At 38.4% G+C, this 14,659-nt stretch overlaps 1 protein-coding gene across 5 annotated transcripts in view; it reads left to right on the top strand.

The window, feature by feature from the left end:
• The window catches only part of SIPA1 (signal-induced proliferation-associated 1), a 137,608-nt gene that overhangs the window by 77,969 nt on the left and 44,980 nt on the right, over window positions 1–14,659 (top strand). For 2 of the 5 annotated variants that reach the window (XM_072117837.1, XM_072117843.1), the window contains exon 1: window positions 6,267–6,410. The exons of 2 other annotated variants lie outside the window; for them this stretch is intronic. The gene's annotated coding sequence lies outside the window, so the exon portion shown is untranslated. Of the gene's footprint in view, window positions 1–6,266; window positions 6,411–7,038; window positions 7,058–14,659 lie in introns of those variants that run through there. One more of the 5 variants, XM_072117842.1, reaches the window with a different exon arrangement.

Here is a 14,659-nt window from a genome sequence, read left to right as displayed (position 1 = left end):
TAACAAATAGTATGAGGGTTAGCAAATTTGGAGGAAAATAACAAAATGATATAGGAACTTTTTATAAAAGGCACTACAGCCTTGCAGCGTTGGGGTCCAGGGTTCAAGTCCCATCCAGGTCAACATCTGCAAAGAGTTGGTATGTTCTCTCCATGTTTGCATGGGTTTCCTCCTGGTCCTCTGGTTTCCTCCCACACTCCAAAACAGGGTGATTAGATTGTGAGCACCAAGCTCTGTGTAGCGCTGCACAATCTGCGCGCTATATAAATAAAGGAATTTTTATTATTAATTATTAGAAATTTTTTTACCAATTTCAAGGACAGTTAGAGCAATTCAAAATAATTCATATTCATAGTATCATAGTCATAGTATATAAGGCTGGAAGGAGACGCAAGTCCATCAAGTCCAACCTTCAAGAATTAAATAAATGTTTTATCCCCATAACCCGTGATATTTTTTCTCTCCAGAAAGTCATCCAGGCCTCTCTTGAACATGTACATAGAGTCGGCCATAACAACCTCCTGCGGCAGAGAGTTCCATAGTCTCACTGCTCTTACAGTAAAGAACCTTTGTCTATGGTGATGGTAGAATCGCCTCTCCTCTAGGCGTAGAGGATGCCCCCTTGTCCTGGTCACAGGCCTAGGTATAAAAAGATCTTTGGAGAGATCCTTGTACTGTCCGTTCAGGTATTTGTACATTGTAATGAGGTCTCCCCTCAGTCGTCTTTTTTCTAAACTGAATAATCCCAAATTTTGTAATCTGTCTTTGTATTCTAGTCCCCCCATTCCCCTAATAATCCTGGTTGCTCTCCTCTGCACCCGTTCCAGCTCTACTATATCCTTTTTATATACTGGTGCCCAAAACTGTACACAATATTCCATGTGTGGTCTGACCAGGGATTTGTATAAGGGCAGAACTATGTCTTTATCATGAGAATCTATTCCTCTCTTGATACATCCCATTATTTTATTTGCTTTAGCAGCAGCCGCCTGGCTCTGGTCACTAAAATTAAGTTTACCATCCACCAATACGCCCAAGTCCTTTTCAGCTTCAGTTTTACTAAGTAATTGACCGTTTAGAACATAATTATACTTTTTGTTTCCATGGCCCAAGTGCATAACTTTACATTTATCTACATTAAACCTCATCAACCATTTCTCTGCCCATCCCATTCGACTTAGTACCAGAAAATCAGCAGATTTGTACCAAATCTACAGATCAATGAATAAATTTGCTCATTTCTATCTGTTGTATATATACAGGCAGTCCCCGGGTTACATACAAGATAGGTTCTTTCAGTTTGTTATTAAGTTGAGTTTGTATGTAAGTCGGAACTGTATACATTATTATTGTAACCCCAGTCAAAATTTTTTGGTCTCTTTGACAATTGGATTTTAAAAATGTTAGATTGTCATAAGAACCAGGATAAACAATAACTCTTAATTACAGGCACCTGTGATAACTGTTACAGCTGATTATTGTAGCCTAGGACTAAAGTACAGAAAATTACCAAAATCCAGAGGTCCGTTTGTAACTAGGGGTCGTTTGTAAGTCAGGTGTTCTTAAGTAGGGGTCCGCCTGTATGCTTAATGGGGCCAGGAACTATGGTGGCACAGCACATCATTGTAGTAGTTCTATAGACAAATACCAGCAAGGACCATGGAATTAACAGCATAATTTATTTTTAAAGTGGTTCTTCACTGCACTTTTCACTAAGATTACCACGAAAAACACATGCAGGGTCATTTATCTACTTGAAATTTTTTTTACTGAAGGAGGTTTGAGTTGTTTGATTTATCTTAGAGGGTGATAAATATGGCATCTAATCTTGCTGTTCTATTTTTCTCCCTATGCAAAAACTTGTGACATTTTTCAACATCAACATCTGGATGTTCTCCTAAGGTAAATTAAGCACAACACATTCACCACAAATCAAGCACACTTGCAACAAACTTTGTAAAAATAGGCACATATCCACCAATGGCCGACAAAAAGTCATGAAAAGGAGTGCAGAAGAGGAGAAAATAATGTCATATAATTGAAGGTAAAACATCAGCAGACTTGCCCTGTAAAAACACAGTCATACCATAAGTCATTTGTTTAAAATCAATGGGGGTCTGACACCCAGGTCTTACAGACTACAACACAGTATACAGGGCTCTGTAGAAGGCTCTATAATCTGCTGTGAATGTTGTGTGTTAATAGAGCTCTCATTGATTTGAATTGGAGATGAGCTGCAATTGCGCAGCTGGGCCACTAGTAAGGAGCCATCTGCTTCTGGCCCCATACTCTGTTTTTCTAATAAGATGATTCATTCAGGGACCGAATGTTGGACACTCAATGATCTGGGTGTCATGCAAAACGGAGGATTGTTAGATATTAGATCTGTTGCTGGTGCAAATTACCATTAAAATAGAGAAGAAAATAGAATTTCTGTGGTCAAAATGATTTTGCTCCCTCAGTTGCTGTTTATTTTTTCAGCTAGTCAAGCTAGTCCTGATTCCATTTTTAGAGATGCATATACAGTTAGATTAAGGAAGGTGAGGTAGGGCTCCATTTTTAAGGTTAATGGATCACAGGTCAGTAGCCTGATCAAATGTCAGGAAAATAGAGCACTGTTTACACTAGTTGGTTCCAGTAAAATGATTTTAGAGATTTTGGAGGAGGATATTTGTTTGGAGACTTGCTCCAAGAATTTGTAACCTCCTTCATAGATGATTGTTTATGATGAAGCAGTTTTTGAACATAAAAAGGATTTTTAAAGGACACTCCACTTTGGGGAAATCACTATCTTCCAGAGCTTCTAACCATTCCCGACACCAGTTTAATCGAGGTGTAAGGGTACATACACACGCGGTATGCCCGCCATGTGGACATACCGTCATGGGCTGCAGGTGAGGAGGAGGTGGCCCCTCCTCCCTCCATAGGAAAAAGCGATGCACGGCCACACACTCGCAGAAAGGTAGAGCATGCTGTGGCATGTGTGGCACTGTACCGCCGCCGGGCTGCCATTGCCGTCTATGGGGACGTATATATGCAGCCGCTAATTTGCTGCATGAATGAGCCCTAAGGCTTGTGTCACAGCTTATGAGAGATGGTTACATAAGATCTCTATTTTATATGCAGTTCATTTATGATTTAAATACAGCAGATTTTTTGAGATTCATGCAAATTTCACATGCATGTATAGAGTTTTTTTACACTTGTAAAAATATGCGTAATTGGAATCACAGAATTATTAAATATAACATTATTTATAGAATTTAAATGACTACTTCAGATCGGATAAAGATAAAAATAAGTGGAGCCTTGTCCTGTAGAAGGTGTGGTGTATTGGGGGGCAACTTCCTCCATATGATATTGGTTGCTCTAAAATAGCCAATTTTTGGAAAGATGTATATGTCTCATTCATATTGAGAATTAATTCATCATTTCAAAGGGGACTCCTTATAAGTCAAGCACCTCAGTGCTGCACCTGACATGTGTATGCATAACAAGAAATAATAATTCCTTTATTTATATAGCGCCTACAGATTCCGCACCGCTACACAGAGCTTGCTAAATCAGTCCCTGTCCCCAATCTAATCAAGTATCAGTATAAGTTAACTTTAAGAAGTAAACAGTTTGAGACAATTAGAGCATTGAGTCAGGGCAAGAAGTGGGAAAAAATATGGAATTAAATGGTGTTAAAATGGAATATCATGCATATTGTTCAAGTGTCAAATGTCCATTTTTAACACGTTAATTTTACCGAGCCAGGTCAATTGTTTCCTGTTGTATGTGGTCAAATCCTGTAGGGTGCATTCTAAGAGTGGCAAGTAATTGAGGGGGTGAATTTTTGAGAGGTCCACAGGAACTTGGATTCCTAAGTATTTAATTGATGTGGAGCGCCAGCAAAATGGAAAATGTTCCTTAACAAGCCGAATGTCCTCTTCTAGGAGGGAGACATTCAAAGCTTCGGTCTTGCCGGTATTGATTTTAAAATTGCTTAGCTGACTATAGGCCTTGAATTCTAAGTAGGTGATGGGAGTGAAATCCTTGGTTGAGAGATATGGAGTAGGTCGTCCGCAAATAACACCATCTTGTATTGGCGCTGACCTACTTGAACGCCATGAATGTTCAGATTGTTTCTAATAGCATTGGCCAGGTGTTCCATAACAATTACATAAAGGAAGGGAGATAGGTGGATAGGCCTGGGGAAAAACACATTATCTCCAATAGATAGATAAAAAAAAAAACTCCTCAATAAATTAGAATATCAGCAAAAAGGTTTTTTTTGGGTTAATTTGAATAATTAACCCAAAATCCTGCAAAAGATTCCTGATTATTTAGAAGGTTCCATAGTCTGGTTCACTAGGCAATACAATCATGGGAAAGACTGTCCAGAAGGCTGTCATTAACAAACTTCACAAGTAGGATAAGCCACAAAATATCATTGCTAAAGAGGCTGGCTGTATCACAGAATGCTGTATAAATTAATGCATATTAATGTTAAGTTGAGTGGAAGGAAAAAGTGTCATAGAAAAAGGTGCACAAGCAACCACCACACACAGATGTATCCAGGACATGGGCTACAAGTGACGCATTACATGTGTCAAGCCACTCTTTAACAATAGACAAAGCCAAAAGCGGCTTACATAGCCCAAGGATAAAAAGAATTGTTGTTCAGTGGTCTGAGGTAACGTTTTTAGATTAAAGTAAATTTGGCATTTCATTTGGGAATCAAGGTCCCAGAGTCTGAAAGAAGAGTGGAGAGGCACAATCCAAACTGCTTGAGGTCTAGTGTGACATTTTCACAATCAGTGATGGTTTGGGAAGCCATGTCATCTGCTGGTGAAGGTCCACTGTGTTCTATCAAGACCAAAGTCAGCGCAACATCTAGTAGGAAATTTAGAGCATTTCATGCTTCCCAACAAGTGTTTTGGAAATAAAATTTTCATTTTCCAGCAGGACTTGGCAACACTTTGACAAAAGTACCAATATCCGGTTTAATAAACCACAGTATTACTGTGCATGATTGGCCAGCAAACTCATGTGACCTTAACCTCATAGAGAATCTATGGTGTATTGTTCCATAACACCTCTGCAGTGTCATCAGCTGATCGCCTCCATGCCATACCCCATTCATAAAAAGCAGCCCCAACCAAGTATTGAGTGCATTTGCTGTACATAATGTACATACAAACTCTACATTAATTTGCCCAACATTTCTTTGTTCAAAAAATGGTATACAGTTGGTCTTATATAATTTTCTATTTATCCTAAGATAATGACTTTGTGGTTTTCCTTGGCTCTAAGCCATAATCAACAACATTAGCATAAATAAACACCTGAAAAAGTTCACTATGTTTGTAATGACTCTATATAGTATATGAGATTCACTTTTTGAATTGAATTACTGAAAAAACAAAATAACTTTTTGCTGATTCTAATTTTTGGAGAAGCACTTGTAGATACATATGCGTGGTGTATTTGAATTTTATCCAAGTTATTGATGCGGAATTGCTTTTCCAACTGGAGAATATGCATAAGTATATGTCAATAAGTTTTTTGGGGGGAATAGCAGCAGTGTTGTAGTAGTAGTATCATGAGTGCTGACTATTTTATTAGTCAGGGGCTATTTATGAGATTGGGGAGTGGCTAAACTGTATGCTTTACCTAAGTATTTTGCAAGGAACAGAGCTGAGAAAGGCACGGCTATCTATAGCATGTGGCCACTGCATGCAGTCTTGGCCAGGATAACTTACCCTTAAAGTTGCCGGTTCTAATAAATTAAAAAAACAATTACTGTTTCTAAACAAGAAGGCCTAACACTGACATAGAGCTGCATTCCCAATTGTATTTATTTACCTGTGAGGACTGTTTGTTTTGTCACAATTTATTGTCAGATTTAAAGTTAACAAAAGCAAGGAGAACAGTCTGTCACATCTGTGAGAAGCAAATGACTTTGTTTTCTTTGCACACCACTTTATATTCATGGCCTTTGTCCTGCAGCTGGCATTGTGCAGATAGAGATGGCTATTTGGCTAAAGCAGGTTTACGGCTATTTAAGTGGTATACGGTACACACATATATAGTGTGTATACCGCTGGGTGATCTCCAGCTTCTAATTCTTATAAAAGGGACAGTACAAATCAATGAAGTGTCAGACAGCGTGAGGAAGGAGAGGTTCATGGCTCCCTATTCACTGTGACACCCTTCAGAGGGAGGATGGGAGGAAGGGAGTGAGGAAGTGGAAGGGGGGTGGAGGAAGAGAGAGGTCAGAGGAGGAGATGCTGATGGGAGGAAACTGACAGGGTGAAGCAGCAGCAGCAGCCTGCAGCTGTTTGAGAGAAAGAAGGGATTGGGGGAGTGGAGAGAGAAAGCACAGAGGAGACACAGACCATAGAGCAAAGCAGATGATCACAGAGGTAGGTGACAGTGATCACACACATTCACGTGTCTTCTGTATGAGATCCTGTATCTGTATGGAATGAGCCCCCTAGAAGTGTGTGCCTGGGACATGCTGCATGTGTCCTGCTAGACAACCCTGAGCTAACACTGACTACAACCTGACACACACATAGCACTGTGTATGTGTGCAGCCTCCGAACAATTGGGGAGGGGGTAGAAACAGGAGTTTATAGCACAAGGTTACATTTATTACATTGTGTTTGCAGACAGAAAACATAGTTTCATTTATATATGGCTTGATATTACATGCATGTGCTGGCTACTCCCCCATAAAGGATGAATATGGGCAATGGCAATGTCTTGCTTGTGCACTACATCTTACATTGTATTACTGTGGCTATTATATCTATACACAGAAGTCAACTACTCTTTTATGTGCTGGACATAAATGTAATAAGTTGTCCAGAGAGAGCGTTTCATGATTATTGCCATCTATGAAAGTCATTTTTCTTCTTTTCTGTCTCTATAATTTCCGCTCGGATGACAGAGGAAAAAGGGCATGTGGAGCTGAAACAGACAGAGGAAGTGACAGACCTAGACAGGGGGGGAAAGGATGTGTGGGGAGAGAGAGAAAGAGACAGAAAGAGGAGGGGAAGAGGTGCATGTGAGTAATACTAGGGAGGGAGAGAAGCCGGGAGAGAGGAGTGTGATCCATGAATGGGAGGGAGTGGGAGCTGTCATTTATAGGGACATTATTGCACTATAATCTGTGCATTGCATCATGGCCATTCAGACAATCTTTCAGCTTGCAATGCATTGTGGTTGTTGTAGTCTTGGCTGTATGTGAAACCCAATCTGGTCCCTGGAGTCCTAAATCTTCCTTGGCAGTATTTTCATGGTGAATTCTCCCAGTCTCTTGTTGTTTGCAGTTCATTTGTGGTCATTTCTTCTAATGACTTCACATTAGTATCACATTTTCCATTGTGTTGTGCTGTATGCACGGGTGACACACACCATATAGTATTATTGCTGCCCGCTGAAGGAAGGTATCTATGTAATGCTGCATGTTGTATATTGCATAGCTCCAGCAATGTAAACATGTCTTACGTAAGCTCGCAGTCATGCGTTTATTGCTTTTCAGTGTTATTTATATGTGGCTATTTCAATATACAGTACAGGCTGGTTTGCAGCAGCGGATAGTATAGAGCAGTATGTCATGCTAGGAGGCGGCGTCATACTACAGAGGGGCCTCTGTTCACTGCTCAATACTAATCATTGTTAACACTTATCTCCCCCCAGTGTATTCCTCTGCTCTCTCTTCCATTCCTCTTTCTTCCATCCTGTAGTATAATCATTTATTCATAAGGTGTACATATGTTCTTCCTCACAATGAACTGCAGACAATGGAAATGCTCAGTTTGCCACTTGCCTGACTAGAGATGTGTGAAAACAGAACTGTGAAGGAGACTATGTTCCTTACATAATTCATCCATTGTATATTATGTCTCAGGGCAATATATTACATTTCCAGGCCATGTTCTTGCAGTGATTCTAGGAACCTGGTTTTCTTATTCTTTGCAGCATTTCAGTAGGAGAAAAAAATTGAAGTCACATGTAACAAATTGCATCATGCTGGAGCGTGACTTTCATCTTTATCTATGGGGATGACATGTTATTGTGACCGCTGCCGTCAACCAGAGCGATGGCATGCTGTGTCTGCATACTCTATGTGCAATTTACCTACTGTAAGATAAAATATTGAAAACATGTGTCAACATATAGGAATAAAAAAAGAAAAGTAAACTGGTCTAAATAAACAAGTGTAAAAATTGGTGCATTAAAAGATGACTCTAAAATCAAAAAGAGAGCTTCACTGATGGATTTCGTTTATACCAAATCCCTTATTTTACAGCAGAGGGTCTGGCATTCATTTAGTGCTTAAAAGTGCTTGTAGGAAAGCAAAGATGAGCTGAGCCCCCTCTTATCATAGTTATTGCTATGCTCTTCTGGACCTAGGGCAAGGTTCAATGTAGCCCCCTCCACCTTAAAATGCAATTTCACACATATTAAAATGGATTCACATTTACAGAGCCAGGACTAGACGTAAAAATTCAATTGATCATAATACATGCATGTATCACATATGGTATATGTGAATGGTACCAAAGTACTGCATACATACATACATACATAATGCCGCTATCCTGAGCTCACTAAAGATTGTTCCAGCTTGAGATGCTTTCTGTTCTCTCCCCTTCCTGGAAATCTATTTGGATCAAGTTACAACTGAGAATAAGAAGCTCTCACTTTCATATGTAGAAATAGGAGAGAGAGGGACTCAACTCCTAGACCCTTTCCACCACTCTTGTCTCTTATTCAATCATAGGCACATTTATGGATGTTTAAGTGACATCTTGCCAACTCTGATGCTTTATATCCATTAATAGGTGCCTCTTTTATTCCAGAGAAGTGACATTAGTTTCAACCTAATATGCTAATTAGACTGTCAGGTAGGTATAGAGACTAATAAGCATATTAGGTGCCAAAACTGATTGGGACCACTGGGGAGCTTTAGATAACAAGCCAACTTAGGGCTCGTGCCCATGAACATAAAATGGGGGGGAGTATTCCCCCTTTACTTCTACGGGCTCAAGCCATGGCCGTGGATTCCACAACCTCATGCATGATTCGTCTGTCTTTCCAGACATGTTCTATTGTCATCAGCGTCTGAGTAGCACTCACCCACTGATGACTGTCATTTGTGGTCAAAGGAATTGCACATTTGTGCTGGAAGGCTGAAAATTAGTGCAGTGCACCCATAAAAGTGTGTGTGGTGGAATCGGGAAGATATCTATGCATACTATTAAATACAAGCACAAGTTTTGTCAGTAATACCTAGTTGGACCTACTGTTTATGTTTACAGTGACCCTTGAAAATGGCTTGTTCCCCTCAGTGATGTCTTTTCACTTGGTGTTACAATGAGCTCTGTTCATTGTAACAACCAGTGAAAAGACATCAGTGGTTGGCTCTGGAAACACCCACCAGAGTCCCTCAGACTCATTAGTAAAATTTTGAAAGTTTATTTTATATGGATGACAAATATAAGAAATTAACTACTGTGCCTGGATCTATTAGTAAGTGCCCTGGTTTATCATGCTTGATTTTGACGGTAAAGTTTAAAGGGAACCCGTCACCACATTTCTCACAAATACAGGTAGTGACAGGTTCCCATAGAGCCCTCGTAACTAACTGACACCTTTCTTTTAGATAAAAATTGTACCACCTGAGATTCCTATATTTTCAACTTTATAGTTTTACCTGGTATCTAAGTATGGCTACAGCAAGTCGAGGTGGACGTGGCCTCCTCGGGCTGAATCCGGCATCTCCTCTCCATCCTATCTCTGTATGCAGCTGTAATGTCATGTGACCAGGGTGACATCAACGCAGGTCCTATAGCTTTTGTAGCATTAGAAAACTGTACAACAAGCATATAACTCATGAAATCACAGCATATTGTATCACATGAAATGCTGTGATTGCTTTATGTGGTCAGATATGTACATGGGGTACAGTTTGGTAATGTTAAATAGTTTAAGGAACTGTGATGATGTCTCCCTGGTCACATGACAGGCCACGCACCCTTGACTTGCTCCAAAGATACCAGGCAAGATTATAACTTTGATTTTATGGGGATCTGCTTTTAGCTTAAACAGGGTGTTAGATAGTTACTAGGGCTCTATAGGAACCTGCCACTAGCTGTATTTGTGAAAAATGTGGTGACAGGTTCCCTTTAAAGTCATTCACATATTGAACATGGAAAAAATAATATTAGCTGGTTCCCCATCACTGGAATACTTGCTGTCCGGAACTACATGCCGGATACAAATTCCTTATAGTGATACTTTTTTTTACCAAGACAATAATACTGAGAATTCAAAAAAAAAAGTTTCTATATTAATAAGGGCTTTTCTAAAATAAAACCACAGTATTGTTATATTGGGTAAACATCAAGTTCAGAGAATTTTTCAAAATACTGTAAAACAGTTAGATTTTGGTATAAAAAGCAAATCTTTTATAAAGCAAAATATATTGAAATAGGCAATAAAGTGTTTTGAGGCATTTCACATCTGCTCAACTATCTGCACCTCAGTGTGAACAAACCCCTGCAATCTGCATCTACATAAAACTGTGCCTGTGCTAGATAGCCGAGCTGATGTGGGAAAAGAAATAGGAACTGAGATCTAAACACAGTCTTTCCCACCCTTTTCTTTCCATGCACTTTTGTATTTCTGTATGTACAATATTTCAGTTCATTATTTCTTAAGGGAATAATGAATAATATCATGCAGACCACTGCAAGAAAATGACTCATGATACCACATCCAATATTTTCCATACTGGATACTTATTTTTAATTAAACAGTTACCGTATATAAATGATAAATTAAATTTAAACTACAGAAATGTTTTTTTTTTCTATATATTGAAGCATACTGTAAGCTATCATTGTGTTCTTTTTTGCTATTTTTTTATGCCCTATTGTAAGATAGCAAGTGATAGATAGCACCATGGCCCTCATCTGATACAAAGTCAGCAATGATAAATGATCACTCATTAAATAGGTTTTTGATTCAATTGGGAATTGTACACTGCTTCATTTTTCCTTCTAAAGTGCTGCAGGGACATTGAACACTTACTTGATCTAGCATTTGTTGATTTGAAAGTGTTCTTTATATCAGTTTTACCCAGAGCTACCTAGCAGTGCAGCCAAGAGTGTATATTACCAATACCATGCATTTGTATAGACATAAGTCAATGAGTGACATTTACTCATACTTCCAATGATGATGTCTATGAAAGCAGAACAGATGCATAGTGAAAAAAATCGAGTTTTCCAAAATTACTTTATGCATTTAGCTTTATAGCTATGCTTGTTGCGTAACAAACCAATCATATAATAACAATTACCATTGAAAGGAAACCTGACGCAAGTTTTTAGGTTCACAAATCTCCTTCTCTATTCTAGGAGATTCAGCATTACATAAAAAAAGACTTACTATCTGTGGGGAGCACATCCAAGTATTCAGTGCTATTTGTAATGAATGGATCCCAGAACAGACAAAAAGTGCACTCCTTTCCATGTTCCCGTGATCTTTCAAATTCCTAAAAAAAGAGTCAACTGTATTACTTTGTCCTCCATATGAGAAAGGTTATCCAGCAGTTAGGCCGCATTCACATGACCGTATAGGGGAAGCTATGTACGGCCACAAGCTTGCAACTGTACATATGTCTCGCCTAGACGGCAATGGCTGCACTGAACGATATGGTGCAACACTGCTCTGCACATGGAAAAAGATAGGACATGTCCATCTTTCCCCGTGTGTATAGCCCGTACACCGTGCATTTCTATGGAGAGGAGAGGGGCCACCCCTCCTTCTCTCCATGGCACCCAACATATGCCCACCCGGCTATGGCCAAGCAGGCATATGTTCGAGAAAATTCGGTCTTATGGAGATTTTAGGAGCGGCCCTTATATGAGTTAATAATTTAGAGAGGGTCATCTCTCTTTTATCCCTCACCTCAGTTTATGACTTCCCTATTTTGGGTTGCAAGGAGGTCTTCATAAGTGTTTTTGGCATATGATGACTATTAGTTGGGTGATTTGTGTTGCATTTTGTTATTCCCTCACTTATGACACTAAGTCCTCAAAATTGGAAAATATACAACATACAACTGTGTCACAATGTAATTTGAACATATATGACGTTGTGACAATATATGTAGTTGCATTTTTTAATTACCTTGAACTATGATGTTCAAACAAAAAGAGATCTTTGAAGGCTTAATACCAATGACCTGCAAGGAGTCTCAGGGTCTTAGAAGAGTCATAGTTACTTGTATCAGCAGCTCCCCTGCAGTTAACATGTGATAATAAACCTGGCTTATGGGATATCAATCAGGCCAGAAGATGACTTTTCTCCACATCTTTGATTCCTTAAAGGTCATCAGTATGCATTCTCTGTGTAATACTTAATCTCCTGTAGGGAGGCCATCATTGTAAACCTGTTACTGTCCTTAATAACAGGTTGGTATTGGTTTGTGAGCCTAAATCCTCATGACAAGTTCCCTTTGCCCCCTTTGGGACCAAACATTTTGGAGCTTTAGGGCTGAGGGTTTTCTTTTCAGTTTTATCATAACATTAATTTATATTTTCACGCCGTAGAAATTGTGCCATTTGTTTTATGCGGGATACGTTGTATGTTTCAATTGCACCATTAGGGGCAACTTATACTGTACTAACTAACTTTCAGATAATTTCTAAAGGGAGAAATGGGGGAACACACAAAACAGAAAAATAGCAATTCTAGCTTTTGCCGTAAATAATGTTTTAAATCCATTTTATAAAAATACTTTTCAAATTCAACCCAAATAATAAAAAAATATTATAAATATAAAACAAATAAAGGGAAATTGATAACTGATTGATATCATATTCAGGGATCCTATAAGCTTGCTTTTAGGAACACTTACAGGCCCTACAGGCTGTGAACTTGAGCTTATAGTTGATCTCTTATTACAAGGACTACTTCTGTCACACACATTCCTGGCACTGTTTAAGATTGGGAAACATAAAGCTTCTCGGCGCCAAGCAAGAACTATTTCACTTGAAATAAAACAAATATAATTCTTTTATCTGGCATATTCTCTTTACAGTCCAGGAAAAGGTGTCTTGTGCATTTAGTATACATTCACCATTTGTGAATATGTTTACAAGAAAAATGCAGCTTCTTAGTTTTTCAGAAATGTCTGTAATTGAAATGGGAATGGGATTGCTCGTGCTTTTCTGCAAGTCCTATTTATGTGAATGTGGCACTGGTGACAACAAATCTGAACATCTACTATGCTATCATCATAATCATTTCCTAAAAATAGCACATGCAAGTTCTTTTTTTGAAGAAATGGCTAAACTCTAACTTAAAATCATATGAATGTCCTGTTTTTTTCAAACATGATAAAAAGAGTGATTAAAAAATGCTACAAATGGAAGAAAGGGAAAAATCTCGAAAAAATCTCGAATATCAGAGTTATTTTCTAGGTGCTTCTGTGTGTCCCTGCTATCAGTCTTTCTTGGGGGGTTTGTATATTGAACACTAAATTGCACCCTGCTAACACATTACAGTCCTTTACTCTTAAAATGATTTTTCTTTTACATGCTGTAGTTTTGCAGCTTTGTGCAGTCCTTTACAAACAAAGCGTTCATGCATATCAGTCATTACACCAGTGTAGGGAACAAGCTCATTTCCACATCAAAAGTGAAGATCTACCATCAATTAGACCCAAAGCAATTAACCTAGAAGAATGTTTTTGTTGAAGTTTTTGTTTGTTTGTATTGGTTTTCTTATAGTTTTTTAATAGATATGTTGGAGACCGAAACACAGCACAAGGAAACATGATAAAATTTAAAATGTATTAGTTTCAGTGCCTTAAGCCTGAAGTGGAAGCAACCTTCTTTACCCTACCTGAAAGTCACTATATCAATAAAGTAGATGGCTATGAAGCTGGCTAGGCTTGTACAATGGAAGCAGAATCATAAAATAAAGTCTGCCATAGGACTCTGAGAAGAAAACATAATGTTGGACTGACTACATAGCAGAAATATTTTACACATTATACCCAATGACCAAGAAAAGGTGAGGAAAATAGTGTTCTACAAGAAGCTTTGGGGAATTTCATGCAATAGTATATTCATATGGGGATATAGTATGGGTCTACTTTGTTGAATTACCGTTGCAATTGAAGCTTTTATTGTGGGCCAGAGTGAACTTATGGTCATCTGCAGTCACTAGTAATGCTGAAACGTAATATAAAAAATATATTAAAAAATATGTGTAAATATTGATGTAGAAGTTTTTCTGTTAGCATATTTAGGTGTTGTTCCTTTCTGGTTTTTATAATGCATTATGATGAATCATGTTTTATGTAATGTCTTGACTGAAACTTTTTACATAGTTGAATATGCCCCATTTGGAGGTTGGACATTTGACCCAGTAGTTTCTGGTCACTGATTGTATATATATGCATATTGGGTATTTTTAAAGACATGCTATGATTAAAGGCATCTGATCATTTTTTCCCCCGAAACCACTTTTGGGGTGGCAATACTGTCAGTATGTCATTTTTAAGATGTACTCAATAAAGGAAATTAGCATTTTTATTTTTTCCTTGTGCTGGAACCATTTTTTTTCTATCTTCAATCTCCACAGC

Source organism: Engystomops pustulosus, chromosome 7, assembly GCF_040894005.1.
Source record: "Engystomops pustulosus chromosome 7, aEngPut4.maternal, whole genome shotgun sequence".
Taxonomy (NCBI): domain Eukaryota; kingdom Metazoa; phylum Chordata; class Amphibia; order Anura; family Leptodactylidae; genus Engystomops; species Engystomops pustulosus.
This window is presented reverse-complemented; position numbering and strand designations above follow the sequence as displayed.